At 47.7% G+C, this 17,022-nt stretch overlaps 1 protein-coding gene and 1 long non-coding RNA gene across 5 annotated transcripts in view; one reads left to right on the top strand and one right to left on the bottom strand.

Moving 5' to 3' along the window:
- The window catches only part of Fam120b (family with sequence similarity 120B), a 31,771-nt gene extending 31,326 nt beyond the window's left edge, over positions 1–445 (bottom strand). The window contains exon 1 of one of the 4 annotated variants that reach the window (XR_005881860.1): positions 161–444. The gene's annotated coding sequence lies outside the window, so the exon portion shown is untranslated. Of the gene's footprint in view, positions 1–160 lie in introns of all 4 variants that reach the window. The other 3 variants (XR_005881859.1, XM_021234660.2, XM_040758303.1) reach the window with 3 other exon arrangements.
- A 55-nt stretch (positions 446–500) lies between these two features.
- On the top strand, positions 501–4,559 carry LOC121144493. The gene is made up of 2 exons (XR_005881861.1): positions 501–617; positions 1,310–4,559. It is a non-coding gene; the product is annotated as an uncharacterized LOC121144493 (long non-coding RNA).
- The last annotated feature ends 12,463 nt before the right edge of the window (positions 4,560–17,022 follow it).

The raw sequence follows: 17,022 nt of genomic DNA, 5'->3' as shown, positions 1-17,022 counted from the left end.
TGTAGAAAAGGCCTAAACCAAAAGGATGATCCCCCACTCAACACAGCTGAGCCCCAGCCCCTTCGCCTCGCCATCATCTCACGTCCCGCATCTCCCCTACCGCGGGGGTTTGCAGGTACCAGACCCTCTTTCTCCAGCCCCTCCCCGATCCTGACTCTACCTCGCTGGTCCTCAGCGTCCTGCCGCTGGGCTCAGGAAAGAGCCTCCACCCCGCTCCACCTGCAGGAGGGCGGCTGCCTGACCCCTCCTCCCGGGACGGCACCAGCCTGGTGCAGGAGCTGCCAGGACGCTGAGCTGTCAGGGCGAAGGGCGTGGTCACGGAGGATCGCCGACTCGACGCTGGGAGGAGCTCCGGGTTCGGGAGGCTCCAAGGCCGAGGCCCGAGGGCCGATCCCCGAGCACGGCCTACCCAGAGGAGCAGCGCTGCAGTAGCTGCAGACACGTCAACCAGATAACAGACCCGCAGTCTCCCGGCATGCTCACTTCCGCTTCCGTAATATGTGTACTTCCGCCCGCTGATGTGCCTTGCTAGACAAGGTGAAGCTTTGCAGTTTACATAACAGGAGAAGAGCGATGGAAGGGGTGGAGTGCGCAGTCGCGCTAGGACGGCCTGCGAGGTGGGTGGTGCTCAGGCGGTGGGGGAGAGGGAAGCCTCAACACGTTACCTAGCAACCGGGCACTCGCCTAGGAGGCCCGCCCACCCCTGGGTAGATGGGTTTGTCCCAGAGACGGAATTATCTTCAGGATCCAGTGGCGGCTGGCACTAACATCCCTTGACCAGCTCCGGCAGTGTGTGCCCAGAGGCCGCGGAGAATACTGGCTGGAAACCCTCGTCACCCCATAGACCACAACGTGTGTCCCTGCCAAGTACAGGAGGCTGTGAAGACACCAGCCTGGTCCTGAATCTTCCTGGGAATACCAGTACCGAAGGGTTGCGCAGCTTGGACACCCGAGCGCCAAGGGCTGAGGGTCCACATACAGAGTGGTCACAGGCAAAGGATTGGGTAGAGTGGCCAAGCCTTGCGGTGTGGGCCACATTCGGGCTGTCTTGGGTAGGATGTTGGATGGACATTACCAACAGGCAAAAATGTAGCTCCGTTTGTGTCCGTAGCCTCCAGCCCGGGGTGCTGAAAACGAGCTTTGGCTTTCATAGCTGTTGAGTCAACACATCCAGCTGCTTGTGTTAGCCTTTAGCCTAACAGCTCACGGATGCTTTCTCAGCAGCCAGAGGTTGCAGGTATTTTTTTTTCTTCCCATTCTCAGCGTTCTGTCGTGTTTTACCTTGTGCTGTTTTTGCTCTTCTCTATAGCATACTTTCCCCAACACTTGGGCAGCCCCTTCACAGCCTCACCTCTACAAGAGCCCTCTTATCTTCTGCTGGGTTCTGTACCTTGAGCTAGCATCTTGGGACTCATAAGTTCACGCAACTATCTCAGCTTAAACTACCCTTGATACAAGACTGCAAATGGGCATTTAAAACCACTCGGAGTAAACTTTATTGGTGGCCCAGGGCCAGCTTTTGGTAGAAGACATTGTCTACTGTCCATGAGGTCTGAAGTAACCGAGTAGAGTCATCTCAAGGAGTCACGGCTAATGCAAGAGTTTCCGAAGGCAATACTTAACAGTTGGGGCAGTGGTTAATTGCAGTGGTTTCCCTGACTGAATCAAAGTCTCTTTGGGGGCATCCACAGCTGACGTGAAGTTGTCTCTGGACATCAGTGGCTATTGCAGAGTTTGGAGCAATAGTTGCAGTTCCCTTGACGACAGCCTGAGGAACCTCCAGGGGCGGCTGCTTGGTTTATAGTTCCTGCTTGATTAGCAACTTGAAGGTCTCCAGAAATTGTGAGACCCAAGTTGCAATTACCACTACCCTCATAGTCCTCCAATCCTTCAGGCTTGACAGCAATATCATTTACAGCCTTAGCAGACTTGGAAATAGTGGAGACAGTGCAGCAACTCCCAAGTCAGCGTAAGTCTCTGCCAGGCATTGGATAGTTTCTCAGTATCTTAGTTACTTTTCTGTTGCTTCGATAAAACACCACCATGTGACATACTTCCACAAACAAGGCCGTGTGTTACGAAAGGTTCTTTGAAACGGCTGGTCCTGCCTCCCTTCAGCCCCAAATGAACACCTGCATGCTATATTAGTTATAAAACTGTTGGCCGGTGCCTTGGGCTTCTTATTGACTAGCTCTGTCTTAATTATTAACCAATTTCTATCAATCTTATGTATTGCTGTGAGGCTGTGGCTTACCCGGCAAATGCCCCAACATGTTGTTACTCTGGGTGGCCCGCCCACTCTGTCTACCTTTCCCAGAATTCTCCTTATCTCATAGACCCACCTCATTGGCCAAACAGTGTTTTATTCACTAGCCAATAGAAGAAACATATACACAGAAGGACAACCCCCCACCAGCCATGCCTTCCAAACCTACCCAAACTGTCACCAACTGAGGACCAGGTACGTAATATCTGAGCCTATGGGGGACATTCTCATTCAGAACACTGTACTAAGTTTTTTCTCTCAGGCAACTGCTGCTACGGCCTGATGGCACTTATCTGTCCAGAAACCAAACTTTTGGTTGGATTTTTTTGTCTACTTGACACAAGCTAGAGTTATGGGAAAGGAAGACCTCAGCTGAGAAAATACTTCCATCGGATTGCCTACAGGCAGCCCTGTAGGATATTTTCTTGACCAATAATTCCACACGGGAGGACCCAGCCTTCTGGGGGGCAGTGCCCACCCCTGTGCAGAGTGTCCTGGGTTGTATAATATAGCAATCTGAACAAGCCACAGAAAGCAAGCCAGTAGGTAGCATTCCTTCGTGACTTCTGATTCAGTTCCTGCCTCCAGATGACTGCCTTGGCCTCCCTCAGTGGACTATAACCCAGGATATCGACACCAAATCAGCCCTTTCCTCTCCAGATTGCTTTTGGTCATGGTATTATATCATAGTAATAGAAACACTTGGTACAAGGTTCATGGGAGATTGCTGTAACAGACCCGACCATGTTTGGGGAAATGATCGTGGAAGGACTTTGGAACTTTGGACTAGAAAGGCCATTGAGTGTTCTGTGCTTACTGAGCTGTTGTGGGAGTTTGGAAGATAATGCTGAGAACAATGCAGGTGACACAAGCCTGGCTTTTGAGGTTCAGAGGGAAGCTTGAGAGTTTCTTAAAGGCACTATCAGGGCTCTTCCATGTTTTGAGTTAAGAATCTAGGAACTACAGAATTGGCTCAGTGGTTAAGAGTACCTGTTGCTATTGAAGGGGACCTAAGTTTGAGTCCTAATACCCACAGGGCAGTTCACAAAACATCTATCATTCCAGTCCCAAGGGATCTCTGATGCTCCCCTCTGACTTTCTAGGGCACTAGACAAGCACATACATTCATAAACACTCATTCACATAAAGTAAAATAAATAATAAAGAGAATCAGTGGTTCTGGCCAGCAGAAACTGAAGAATCAGGCATGTTTAATGAGAGACAAGAACCATCAAAATGAAACTTGCTTTGCTGGGACAAGAACAAACCAGTATCATTGAGGCAATGTCTTCTGGGAAGTGTTTCATCAGTGCTAGCACACAGAAGCTGTGGTCCAGCCATGGCCAAGTGTATACTTCATACTGGCAGCCATGGAGAGCAGCTGAGGCTTGGCGCTGTGAGAGTCCAGGAGAGGACATAGGTGAAGTCCAGCTCCAGCAAAGACCCCAGCAGTTTGGAGATGTCAGTCCCATAGATACGTCCATCAAGGACAACAGCAGCTGTGGAATGCAGTCAGCCTGAGCCTGTGAAATGTACCATGTGGGCATAGCTCAAGCCCTTTAGAACCCAGAAGATCGTGAGTCTCAGACATCTGACACTCCTGGACTTCGGTTTTTTACTTTGATTTGAATATAACTGTGCCCTGGTTTTCCCCTCTTGGAGTAAGAAAATATTTAACTTGTTTTGATTTTTATAGGAGCCCACAGTCGAGAGACTTTGGACTTTTAAAGAGGCATTGTGTTTTTTTTTTTAAATAGAACTTGGACTTTTAAAGTGTTGAAAAATTTAAAGCCGTGGGACTTTTTTTAAAGTTATGTTTTAAATTGTGATACTGATATTAACATGAGATCTTGGAAATAAAACAAAAGAAGGGCAGGGTTGTGGTTTAATAGAGATGTATTTGTGTGTTTGTGTGTTGGGGTGGTAAGAAATCAATTATTCTGTTTTCTTGCTTTTGTCTTTGTTTTTTGTCAACTTGACACAAGCTAGAGTTATCTGGGAAGAAAAACCTCAATTAGGAAACTCTTTCCATCAGATAACAAGTCTGTAGGGCATTTTCTTGCTTAACGACTCATGTAGAAGAGTGCAGTTCTCTGCAGTGCCATTCTGGGTAGGGAGTCCTGATATGTATAATAAAACAGGAAGAGTGCCAATGGAAAACAAGCCAATTTCTCCATGACTACTGATTGAATTCCTGCTATAGTTCCTGCTTTTGGTTCCTGCCCTGCATTTCCTTGGTGATGGAGTGTATAACCTAAGAGTTATGAGACAAAATAAATCCTTCCCTCTCCAAGTTGCTTTCAGTCATGTGTTTTATCACAGCAAATAGAGACCTTAACACACCACTTGGCAGAGGAAAACATCAAAGGGAACCTCTAACAGAGATTATTCATGCAGTTAACACTTTTCTTCAGTGAACATTTCCTTAAACGGTTACCCTCCATCCTGCAATAAGTTTAAGGATTGAGTGTTGATATGTCCACATGGGGCCATGTACACTTAGGGCGTCCTCAGACTTATCCTTGTATCAAGAGGCCATATCGCATGCTCCTAGTTCCTGATTACAACACAATTTCCTTCATTTCTGTAGTTTCCATCCCATGTTCTCCGCAGTCAGAACACCTGCTCAGACACTTGTAAGACAGAATGGCCTCGACATCAATATAATTTTTTAATGTAAGCTCCTGACAAATCCAATTATTAATACACCAAGTTGATTAAGTTATCATTAATAAGATAAGATGAAATTTATCTCTTCATCCCAGTGGGGACTTTCTGGTTCCTAGTGAACAAATGAAACTTCATTCAAAGAAGTAAAGTAGGGAAAATATTTTTTTTTGAGACAGGGTTTCTCTGTAGCTTTGGAGGCTGTCCTGGAACTCACTTTGTAGACCAGGCTGGCCTCGAACTCACAGAGATCCGCCTGCCTCTGCCTCCCGAGTGCTGGGATTAAAGGCGTGCGCCACCAACGCCCGGCTAGGGAAAACATTTTATGATTTCCTTCAGGATCTCTGGTAGGATACTTGATGGAGCACTAAGTTGAAGTTACACCATGGATATATTAAAGGCTTTGGAAAGACACCTTTCTGATAATCACGGCTGCCGCTTCTTGTTGGGTTTTGTCATCTAAGTAAAAAACCAACCAACAGTGCTCAGAAAACTGCTGGTTGAGAATAGCATAGTTGGGTCCCACCAAAAATATGGGACATAAGGCTTCTTCTAGTCTTAAGGAGTTCATTATGGGTGAGGACCCAAAAGAACGCGCCGGACACTTGAGCACCAGCGGAACAGTAAGAGTTAAGATGTTCGCGTTCCAAACAGTTCAGACGTCAAGTCTACGATGCTATTTTGAAGTGTGGGGTACTTTGGGAAGTGAGCGGAACCCGATAGTAGAGCCCTCATTCCACCCAAAGTGTCTTTCTGTCCTATTTCTACAACGCAGGAAAAAGGAGAAGGCAATCTACCTAAGACAGGCATTTTACCAGGGCCCGGATGCCCCGGCATGTTGGTCTCAGGTGCCAGAGCACAGAGTCTGTGTGAAAAGCCTGCGTGCTCTCTCTGAGGTACAGAGTAGCCCGGGGACCGGATAGCGACGGTAAAGGGCAGAATGACAGGGTGGGAAGGTGGTCGGGAGAGGAGAGGATTAGGAAAGAGAGGACTGATTATCAAAAGGTGTTATTCTAAGAGAGAGCTGACGGTAAAAAACAAAAAACAAAAAACAAAAAAACTTGGACGTTACAACACTGCTACCAAGGAGACAAAAATTCTCAAAGAAGGGGTCTCATGACCAGAGGCAAGAGGGATGAGGGTGGACTGTGGGAATAAGCTGACCAAAGCCCCAGTGCAATTGCCAATCTGATTGTCTTCGTGTACGCACAGAACTTTCCAAAGCATAATTCCTTAAAACTATACAACCAAGGAAGAAAAAAAAACTAATAAAAATAAAGATATTAGGAAAAATAAGAAATGAAAGTGTAGAGTGAAGTCTTTTCCCTGCTAGCTGCTTTGGTTTTTCCCCTGCCAGTCGCCTGGGCTCTGCCGCGTTGTAGTCCCCAAATAACACACAAGACGCTGTATTAATTATGAAGCTGTTGGCCTTGCTTGTTTCTTACTGGCTAGCTCTCACTTAAGTATTTACCCCATAATTGTTAATCTAAGTATTTCTCTTACCGGAGAAAAGTTCCGGACATCTTACTTCTCTGGCGGGCTACATTGTGACTCCCTGTGTTTTTCCTACCCAGAGTCCTCCTGGACTCCTAGTCCCACCTATCTTGCTTCCCTATTGGCCAACAGTGCTTTATTGACATATACACAGGACTTCCCCCATCATGAAAGGAAGAGAAAAATGTTAAGGAAAACTATAATCTGCCGTTACAGAAGGCATTGCATTCTTGGAAAGGACATAATGGGATACATAGAATAAGTGGGAATCTTAAAACCTAAAATGATAAATTCATGACTGATGAATAAATTACTATATAAATTAACCAATGAGAGTTATAGACTGTAGCTTTTTGTTTGTTTGTTTTTTACTCTTTTTGACTCCTTTCGGCTCCTTGCTGTTTGGGGGCCTGCCACTCAGCTCCCAAATAAATCACACATGGAGGCTTATTATTTCTTATAAATTCCCAGCCTTAGCTTGGTTTGTTTCTAGCCAGCTTTTCTTAAATTATCCTGTTTATCTTTTGCCTCTCGGCTTTTATCTTTGTCTATTTTATAATCCTTCCTTCCTTCCCTTTTCCTTTTCCTTTTCCTCCTCCTCCTCCTCCTCCTCCTCCTCCTCCTCCTCCTCCTCCTCCTCCTTCTTTTTCTTCTTCCTCCATTGTTGGTTCTGTAGCTGGGTGGCTGGCCCCTGATGGCTTTCTTCTCTCTCTCCTCCATGTCTTCCAGTCTTTTCTATCCATTTATCCTCTCTGCCTGCCAGCCCTACCTGCCATTGTTCCTGCCTTGCTATTGGACAATCAGCTCTTTATTAGACCAATCAGGTGGGGTTTTTTTGTTTTGTTTTTGTTTTTATGAGACAGGGTTTCTCTGTATTGTTTTGGAGGCTGTCGGTCCAGCCCGGCCTCGAACTCACAGAGATCCACCTGCCTCTGCCTCCTGAGTGCTGGGATTAAAGGCGTGCGCCACCACCGCCCAGCCAATCAGGTGTTTTATACAGGCTTCACAGAACTAAACAATTGTAACAGAATGCAACACATCTTTGCATCATTAAAACAGATGTTCCATAGCGTAAATAAGTACAACACATCTTAAAATAATATTTCACAACAAATGACATCTCTAAGATGGTGGAAGACAAAGAGACTGAGAAAACAAAATACAAGACAATTAGATTAAAACAAGTGTTCTTACATCCAAATAACAGAAAAAGAGGTTTCTTTTAATGAAGAGAAGAAAATCACCAAAGAAATCATTCAAGAAAACGTCTCATATCTAGAATACATGTTTCCATGTTGGAAATGCCAGTCAGTGCTAAAAAAGCAAACCTCAAAAGATCTACATCAAGATATATCCTCAGAAAAGTTCAAAACACCAGAAATACATAATTTTGAGTTGCTGGGCATGGTAGTACATGCATTTAATCCTAGAACATGGAGGCAGAGACAGGTGAATCTTTGTGAGTTTAAGTCAGTCTGGTCTACACAGTGAGAACTCTGTCTAAAAAAACAAATTAAGTCTCTGGAAGAAGGAACAAAAAGAAAAGTCAGACTGACATGGAGACGGTTAGGGATTCAATTCTCAGCACCCACATGGCAGCTCACAACTGTCTCTAACCCCAGTTCCAGGGGACCTCTCTCTCTCTCTCTCTCTCTCTCTCTCTCTCTCTCTCTCTCTCTCTCTCTCTCTCTTTCTCTCTCTCTGCCTCTCTGTCTCTCTCTGTCCCTGTCTGTTTGTCTCTCTCTCACACACACATCAAATACCAATGCACATATAAATCTTTAAAAATTACAAAGGCAGGGGAGGAGGGGAGGGAGAGGGAGCTGGGATTGACATGTGAAGCAAGCTTGTTTCTAATTTAAATTAAAAAAAATTACAAAGAATACAAGAACCAAAGGATGGGGAGGAGTTCTGTGGAATGCTGTCACCTGGACATGATGTTACCACGGCAATCATGAATTCAAAATAGCTGTGTTTACCTACACAAGATCAAGCAAGTCAAAATTCTGGCATATGGGGTAGACAGGACTGAGCAGCTGCCGGCCATGGGTAGTTGCTAGGGAAGGGAGAATCATTCCTTCTTGAGGATGCGGCCACTGGTAGGTTTTCTGAGCCTCATAACCCTTATCAGCTGCCCTCCAATGTCTCCTCCAAGACACCCCTCCCAACTTCATGTTTTGTTTTTCTGCCTTTGCTTTAATAACCCATTGAATCCAGTTAGCACTGCCCAAATGTGCTTGGATGTGGAATCGTTCACTCGAGCACAGTAAACCTACCAGGGGTCACGTCCTCAAAACAGGACAATCATTATAGCAAACGAGGACGTTCTTCTGCAAAGACAGCGTGAAAACATTGTTGAGTGTGGCAACCACATGGGCCCAAAGTTTCACTTGTTACAGTTCAACTGAAAATGGGAAAAAGAAAACCATAGTCATGCAAGCATTGTGCACATTGCTACTTGATGTTTCACAGTTGGCAAGGGGCATGCCACCTAGAAAGAATATGTACCTCCTTTTCTCGTGGTCCCTGCTGTACAAGAAACTTCCCAGGACATGGGAGCTCACCAGGGCAGATGGGAGCCTTGGGTTGAGATGAGTTGAGCCATCAAATCACTCACACGCGGACCACCTCCTCCCGACTAATGGAATAAAGCGAAGTCTCTTCATGTATTAAATATGGAACTGGGGTTTTCTGTTCTTGCATCAAAAGTATCTGTTTCAGCTTCCACCTGTGAAGGCAAAATTCCAACAGAACTTTTTCTTCCACTTTAAGCAACCACAAAACTTGACAGAATTTGAAATTGCCGTATTCAGACATCAAGAAAAGAATGAGACTAATGACTGCTCCAATAGCTGCCTAGATCCACAGGGGAAATTAACAAACAAAAGGTTGGTTCTCTGTGATATGAGGAGAGGAGACACAGGCCCCAATGACCTCTACTAACAATGTCAGATCACATTACCATAGGTCTCACACGAGGTAAAGAGATTAAAGAATATTTGATCAACTTTAAGATTTATTTATTTTTGTGTGTGCATATTTTGCTTGCATGTATGCAAATACGTGTGCATGACTGATACCTGCAGAGACCAGAAGAGGGAGTCAGGTTCTTTGAAACTAGAGTTAAGGGTCGTTGTGAGCTGCCATGTCAATACTAGGAATCTAACGCCAGACCTCTGAAAGAGCAGCAAATGCTTTCACAGTTGAGTTATCTCTCCAGCTCCAACTTTTTGAACAATTTTACATGAGGGAATTTCTTGAGCTATGTAACTGACCAAAGAAGAAATATGAGGGCTAAAACCCCTATGTGTATTAAAGAAATTGTGAAAAAGTATTTCTGCATAAAAATACCAAACATTGATAATCTTGCACAAACCCTTTAGGGAATGGAAAAACAAGAAAGCCTTTTGAAACTTATTTTATACTTTTTACAGAATCAGACAGTATGTCTAGTTTCCAACAGACTCCAAGCTTTGTGAGCAGAGAATGAACAGCCGTCCATCTTCCTGCTATACCTGACCCTGTCCTTACCTCAGAGTCACCTGGTTTCCCACTGAGTTGGACAGTGGCCATGGGACCCCATCTATCCCTGAGGAAAAGAGGGATCACCAGCCAGCAAGTGATGAGAATGGTTCTTAGGACCTTCGTAACTGGAAAGCAGTGATATGTCTTGTCTCAACTTACTAGTGGGAGCAGGAACAATTCCATCATCACTGACACAGGCCACAGCTGTGATATCACAACTAAAAGTCTGGAATCATCACCACTTTCCCACTGACTAGCAGTACGCACATTCTGAAACCACTGGGTGATGATGGGCATGCTCCCATGGTCAGCTCTCATTTTCTAAAAGAAAGCAAATCATACTTTGAAAACAAATGCTGATGGTAAATTCCCTGGAAGTGGTGGAATGGAGGGACGGAGAATGAAGACAGGAAACTTAAATGCAACATTAGAAAGTGTGTAAGTATGTTTTACACTTTGAGATCAAGAAACATGCTGAGGTGAGAAAGTGTGGTTTGTTGCCTTTCTTTCCTCTCTAGTACTTGGACTTTTTTTTTTTTTGGGTCCCTTTCTCCCCAGCAGATTTACTGGAGTAGAGAGAGCTTTGCAAGTCCGGTCTCCTAGCAGCCGAAGGCCCATTCATAAGACAATGGGCAGAAAGGAAAGAAAGGGTTTGGCTGGTTTAAACTGCTTCTGTCTTCATTCACAGCCTGATGTCCCTGTGCATTGTGACAGCCACAATAGCACTAAAGGATTCATTGTGGCCAAAAACAAATCAAAATGGAATGAGGGATGCTAAGATAAAAGAGTTCCGCAACAAAATTGCTTAAAAAAAAAAAAAGACATCTGAGATTTATGTTACCTTTGGGCTGTATAGCCTATTGACCAGCACTTATAATAACCACTAGAGTTTAATAAACACAAAGATAAATTGGGAACTCAATGTATATTTTTAAAGGTGCTCACACAGACAGGGTAAGTGTGCTGAGTTGCCTTGGAAGCTGCTTAATAATTATTGTTCTTTGTTTGCACAACATTTGGGGAGCCACACTCCACACTTAGCACTCATTTTCTTTCTGATAAACACACCACGGCCATGCTCATGTAGCAAGTAATTCTCAGCGCTGTGCCCTCCACTCACCCCCTGCCGGAACCAACGTTAGAAGTTGCAGTGACCCGGCCCAATACAGCAGGCAACAGGTGGGAAGTTGAATAACTTCACACTTTTTTTTTTTTTCCAGGAGAGGGGGTGGGCGGGAGGGAAGGCTTTTGGGAGCCGATTTAAGGATTAGATCAGATGTTATTGCTAGTGAAAAATTAAACAGCCCGGTGCTCTGGGGAGCACAGATTAATATATTTAGTGACTCTCTGCACACAAAAGCCGCTCATTGTGCCACGTCTGAATGCCTGTGAATAGGACAGAGCATATGCGGCCTGTCACTGCAGGTGCCCACATCTGTCCTCCAGGGCAGATGCTCACAGAAAAGGGAGGTGGGGGGAGGCCAGGGAGGCCTGGAGCACCGAAAGCTTCCAAGGTCCCGAGGCTTGTCTAGGGATTCTTGGGAGTGGCCCTTGGGTGCTGATGTGTCCCACAGGGACTTTCGTGGGGAGGCTGTGAACCGCACGCGCGCGCACAGCAAAGCCTAGCCCACATTCTAGTAGGGTCAAGCCTGACAGCGCCAGGCTTTTGAGGTTATTGTTTAGGAGAATCTCTGAGCCTAATCTTTAAATTCTCCCGCCCAAGGACAGAGCCTGGGAAATTAGACCCTGGGTGGGGAGGTGGGGACGGCTCGTCATTCTTTCGTCGGTCGCACAGCCGTCTGGACCTCTTCGTTCTTAGGTGAGACGAGAGAGCAGTGGTCTGGGCCCAGCTGCATGGAACCGTCATTACTTCGCCTCAGTCAAGGCTTCGTGACTCAAGTCACTATGCCTTCAAGTTGCACCTCCATCTACTGGCCCACGGATGACCACCCTTTCCTGGCGCAGATCCCAATCCGCACCTCTCCAGCTTCGCTACGGTCCGGAAGCCCCCAGGGGCACTAACTCTAGTTTAGAGTCACGATCCTACGCGCAAGCTAAAAGCAGCCTCTCCCCTGTTACAGCCTTCCTCGCACAAATCTCTCAGCCCATTGCCACCCTTTCCCGACCAAGGGCCGCGTAAAGTTCCCAGTGAGGTGCGTGCGTGACTCTCTCCCGGCTGGCCACAAGCAGCTGCCAGGGTAATCTGATCCTGGGACAAAGGCCCGCCCGCCTGGGCTGCAGCCGCAGGTAAACACGCGCTTTGTCATGGAAATCAGCGCAGGACAGCCCGGAGCAGACAACCCACGATTCCGCGGAAGGAGAGGCATAGGGGGAGGGGCCGCGGGTGGGGCGATCTGTCATCTGCGCGGCAGCCGCCAGCTGAGCCACGCGCCTCCCCCTTTCTCATGTAAATCAGCACATGCCTTTGCAACTTTCTGCAGCCGGCTTCCCAAGACCCACGCACCCCAGGGTGAGGTGTCCTCGGAACTCATACAATGGCTCGGAGTTTCCTATCTAGTCACCCAAAGGAAAAACACCACCAACTATGTGGGTCAGAGGACGCGACAGCAGGTTCCATCGAAAAAGAAAGGGCTGTGATCTTGGCATGGCGAAGTTAGGAAGGACCCTGATCCACTCTGGGGTTCGCAGGGAGCTATGCCAGAGTCTTTTGGGTCCACTACCCTTTTTAGTATGCTGCCAGCAGAGCATAGGCGAGGCTAGGGCCATCCGGCCCACCTGGTGCCGGTACATCTGAGGCTCGAATTCCCTAGTCTAAATGGAAGCCAAATGCTAACTGCAACCAAGTGTGCACATGTCTGTGCAAACATTAAAGTGTGTGTGCCAGGATTATGGTTGGTATGCTTGTAATCCCAGAATCCGGGAGGTTGAGGCAGGAGAATCTCGAGTTCCAGGCCAGCCCTGGCACCATAGCGAGACTTTTAAAAAGGAGGGTTCTGCCGCAGACTTTGGCAAATACCTATTCATAATCACACCAGACAGGTGGGCCACAGGTGCCTGCTGGCTTTCCATCTATCTCCCGGCAAGGAGGGCGCTCCCCCCCTAATATATTTTAACTGCTTTTGATTCTAAAACTGGCTGAGGAAAATGGACAGAAGGGCTGTTGGGCAAGATGTGACGCTAGCACTAATTAATACGCAGGCTCCTCCTCCTCCTCCTCTTCCTCCTCCTCCCCCTCCTCCCAAGCAAGCTGGCATGTTTGATCAACACCAGATTTGCTGCTTGGAAGTTTCAGTTTTGTTGTTCCGAGCAAGGGTCCTAATTCTCAGGAATAAGAGAGCCCTCTGTTGTGTATACAGTGTTCAGTTGGTCTGAGAAAACACAAACCCCACTCAAGTCTCCAGATTTGTTTACACAGAAAACTGAACCTGTGCGGGCCCTAGTCTGAGAACTATTTGGGAACTGTTCATGAACGCTGCCCTGTCGGCAGCCGCAGTTATATGCATATCTTGAAAAACGAGCCTTTGGGTGTGTGTGTGTGTGTGTGTGTGTGTGTGTGTGTGTGTGTGTGTAGGAGCTGGATTAGAGCTAGGTGACCCATGCTGCGGATGGGCACATTTAACACGGTAAGATTGTGGCTGGGAGTTTTTATTACCACACGGACCAGTAAAAATACAGAAAACAACCAGGGTCAATTGAAGACAGAACCCCAGATGTATTTGTTGTGGCTTTAATTCTGATTATTATGCAACCTGAGTATGCCCTATCCACCCACTGCAATTATTCAGACAGGGGGGTGGTGGTTGTTGTTGGTGGAAAAAAAACCCAACACGACCACCAGACAACAAATGCTTCCTTCAAGTCCTGTATCTGATGTATTCGGTGTCTTCTCAGTTCTAATGAGCCCCACTTTGTACAGTAAATTTGCTCAAACATCAAAAAGCATTTAAAAGAAAGTTTCCTTCCTTTTTCCAATGGTCAAGGTGAGGATTTATGGTGTATGGGGAGGGGAAATCTGTTGGCTAGGCCAACATTCAGGCAAATCTATTTAACATACTCTGGTTTAAGCTCCCTCCTGCATTTTTTGGGGGGGAGTTTCTGAGTGCTTAGCTGTGGGAGTATAGAGACATGCAGTTAGGGAGTGAAAAAACGCCATTTGGTTCAGAGCAGATGGCTGGCTAGGGGGCTGATGGCGTCTAAAGGCGTGTCATCCCCCTCCAGCTCGAATCCCTAAGGGCTCCCCTTGTCTTCCCAATCAATGAAAATTAAAGTGCAAAGAAAGGATGAATAGTTGGACCTCGAGTCTCCTCTTTGTTCCTCTCAGCTACTGGTACGCAGGAGTTAAACTACAACAGGCTCCTATAGAAACCCTGAAGTTAAACAGCCTCCCCCGTTAGCCCTGCTTTTGAAAGAGAGAGGACTAGGGACCAACTTAGGGGTGGAAGGCTGAGAATGGGGAAACAGGAGGATGAGGAAGAGGAAGAAGAAGAAGAGCAGAAGGAGTAGGAGGGAGAGGGGAAAAAAAAGAGCTTTCTGCTTGATTTCCCCAATACAGAATGGTGTGGCATAAATTAGGTTGGAAAAGAATGAACGCTTTGAGCAGGGTTCTGATGGATTTTACGACGCCTTTGAGCCCCGCTTTGCCACTGTAATCGAGAAATCTGTGCCGTGTCAATTTAACAAATACTTGATACTGAGGGGGGTTTGTTAAAGATTTGGGACAAGTCCTCCCCCCTTCAAGGTCTAAGCCCTTGCACGTGGAACTTTTCATTTCCAGTTTTCTAAACAGGCATTCAAACGACCCTGGTTTCCTCTTCTATTTTCTAATTAAAAGGTTCCTGATATTTCATCTCTTCTTGTAGTCTTGAAGGCACGGAAGATTCTGCACATTTGACCCTGTTTCCTTTCCCCTTCGGCTGTCCTCTGCTGCAGAAACCCCCTCACCTGAGTCCCTCTCCCCACAGGGAGCAGCAACTCTGAGCTCCCGGAGTTCTCAGAAGGAAACTTTCAGAGGAAATGTTAGCCTAGTGAAAAAAAGGGATCCCAACACTAGGTGGCAAGATTAAGTTAGGATTCAAGCTAGCCTCCCCTTGTGGTGATGCAGCCAGTCCCCTACACACTTTACAAAGGACAGGGACTCTGCTCTTGCCACTGCCTAGGGGGATCGGCCGTGGGGGCGGCAGTATGTTTTGAAGCCTCCGTTTGTTCTATAATAAACACTTTAAAAAAAAAAGCGGGGTCCAACCCTGCTTTTTCTCACCTCAGCCTAGAGCATTGCACACATGGTTTTTAGTTAACTCTTTGATTGCCTATGAGTCAGCAATGACAGCTTGAAGTGCGGATTCCTGTTGATTCCAAAACTTTGCAAGTGTTTGGGAGGCAGGGTAACAGGAGACAGGCTGGGTCATCAAAAAGGAGCTGTAATTCCAGTTGCCAGATGGCCCAACACAGATGATTCTGCCAAGCAACTGCTTAGATTGCTACCAGGGTTTTCCTGGGTATGGGGGGGGGGGGAAGGGGAGGAGTTTTCTCTGTTTCTGTGCATTATATACATCTTGATCCAGATACCAGCCTGAACCATAGAGATACCCTGCCAGGACAGGGTTCGTTCTCACCAACAGGACAACACCTACAGTGAGGACACCTGTCAGGTACACCCTAGGGGCTGTTCTACAATCAAAGCAACACTAGTTCCAGTATTCACACCTTGGGACTCTAATGAAGTTGCCAAGGCGTTGGGGGTGGCATAAGAAGGACCCTCCAGAGACGGAAGAATACAGCTCATTGCGTGTTCAACACAAAGCTAGGTGCTAAGCCAGAGTCTATGCCTCCGTTTACTATTCTCTGGAGTCTGTAAGCAGGGGAGCAGGTTAGATAGATAATTCATTGTGATACGTGTGTCCTGGGCCCTCCTAATAAACTCATTTCCCTTTAAAAAATGAAAACAAAAGTTCTAGTATCTGATGGATGTGTAAAAACCTAATAAGGTGACGGTTGTGTAAAGGTTGTGTGTTGGGGGTGGTTGGTTGGGTGGGTGGGTGTGGGGGGGGGAGCCTTTCGAACATGTGCCGGACATTGTCGCAGAGGCCGCGGCGTGCGCGGAGGGGGAGCTCTTTCTCTCCGCATTGTGCGGAGAGCAGGTGCTGTCTGCATTACCATACAGCTGAGCGCACAAAGAGCCACTGATTCAGCCTCGCACAATAACAGACTGCCTTAATGACAGCCACGCGAACGACACACACCAAACTCACTTTTTACCAAGCAGAGAGAGGCCTGAGGGGGAATAGCCAGGAGAGTGGGACCGGACACCAGTAAAGGTGGTGGCGGTCGAAAGAAATCTCCCGGGAGAGGGTGTGTACATTGGGGAGGGGATAAGCTGAAGCTTTCGGCTCTCCCGGCTCAGGGGAATACGCTGCCCGGACCCCGGATTCTCACTTCCAGTGATCGCGGACAACACGGAGACACCCCAGGGCTCCCGGACACTGAGGTCTCCGGGGGGCGCCCGGCCGGGATCGCGAGCCCATCGGCGCTCTCCGAGGTTCAGCCGCCATCCTCCACCAGAGGTATCAGCGTGCCTAACCTCCCCAAACTTGCCCAAACTGCCGCGGTGCTCTTGCCGCCCTATGCCCACCTCTTCGAGGGTCCCTTTCCTAGCGGGTCCCCGCCCCCGCCCCCCTCCGGGAGACTCCTCCTTTGAAAGAGCCTGCCCGGGAGGAGGGGCAGCGTCGGGGACGCGGGCCTCTAACCTCTCTCCGGTTCTTCAGTCCCCAGGACAGAACAACCGAGGAGAGCCTAGGCGGTCAGCGTGGGAGGCGCGAGTGTCCGGAGGCCGTGTCCGGCGCGCCCAGCCGAGCGGTGACCGCGGGTGGGAGGCGCAGGCCGCCCAGCGTGCCTAGGGTCTTCCGGCCTGTGGCGGTGGGAGACGCGGCGTCAGCTCCAGCTCCAGCTCCAGGAGCAGAGCGGTTCGTCGCGGCGGCGAACATTTTGCAGGAATGTAAATGAGCGGGTTTTGCGCTGGGGGAGGGAGGCGAAGGGGCGAGGGCGGAGGCAGAGAGGACTAGGGGGCGGGGAGGTGGGGGGCGGGGAGGAGGGTTGCACATTTTACAGCTCAC

Source organism: Mesocricetus auratus, unplaced genomic scaffold, assembly GCF_017639785.1.
Source record: "Mesocricetus auratus isolate SY011 unplaced genomic scaffold, BCM_Maur_2.0 Super-Scaffold_100018, whole genome shotgun sequence".
Classification (NCBI taxonomy): domain Eukaryota; kingdom Metazoa; phylum Chordata; class Mammalia; order Rodentia; family Cricetidae; genus Mesocricetus; species Mesocricetus auratus.
Note: the sequence above shows the minus strand (reverse complement) of the source record. Positions and strands in the feature narration are given on the sequence as shown.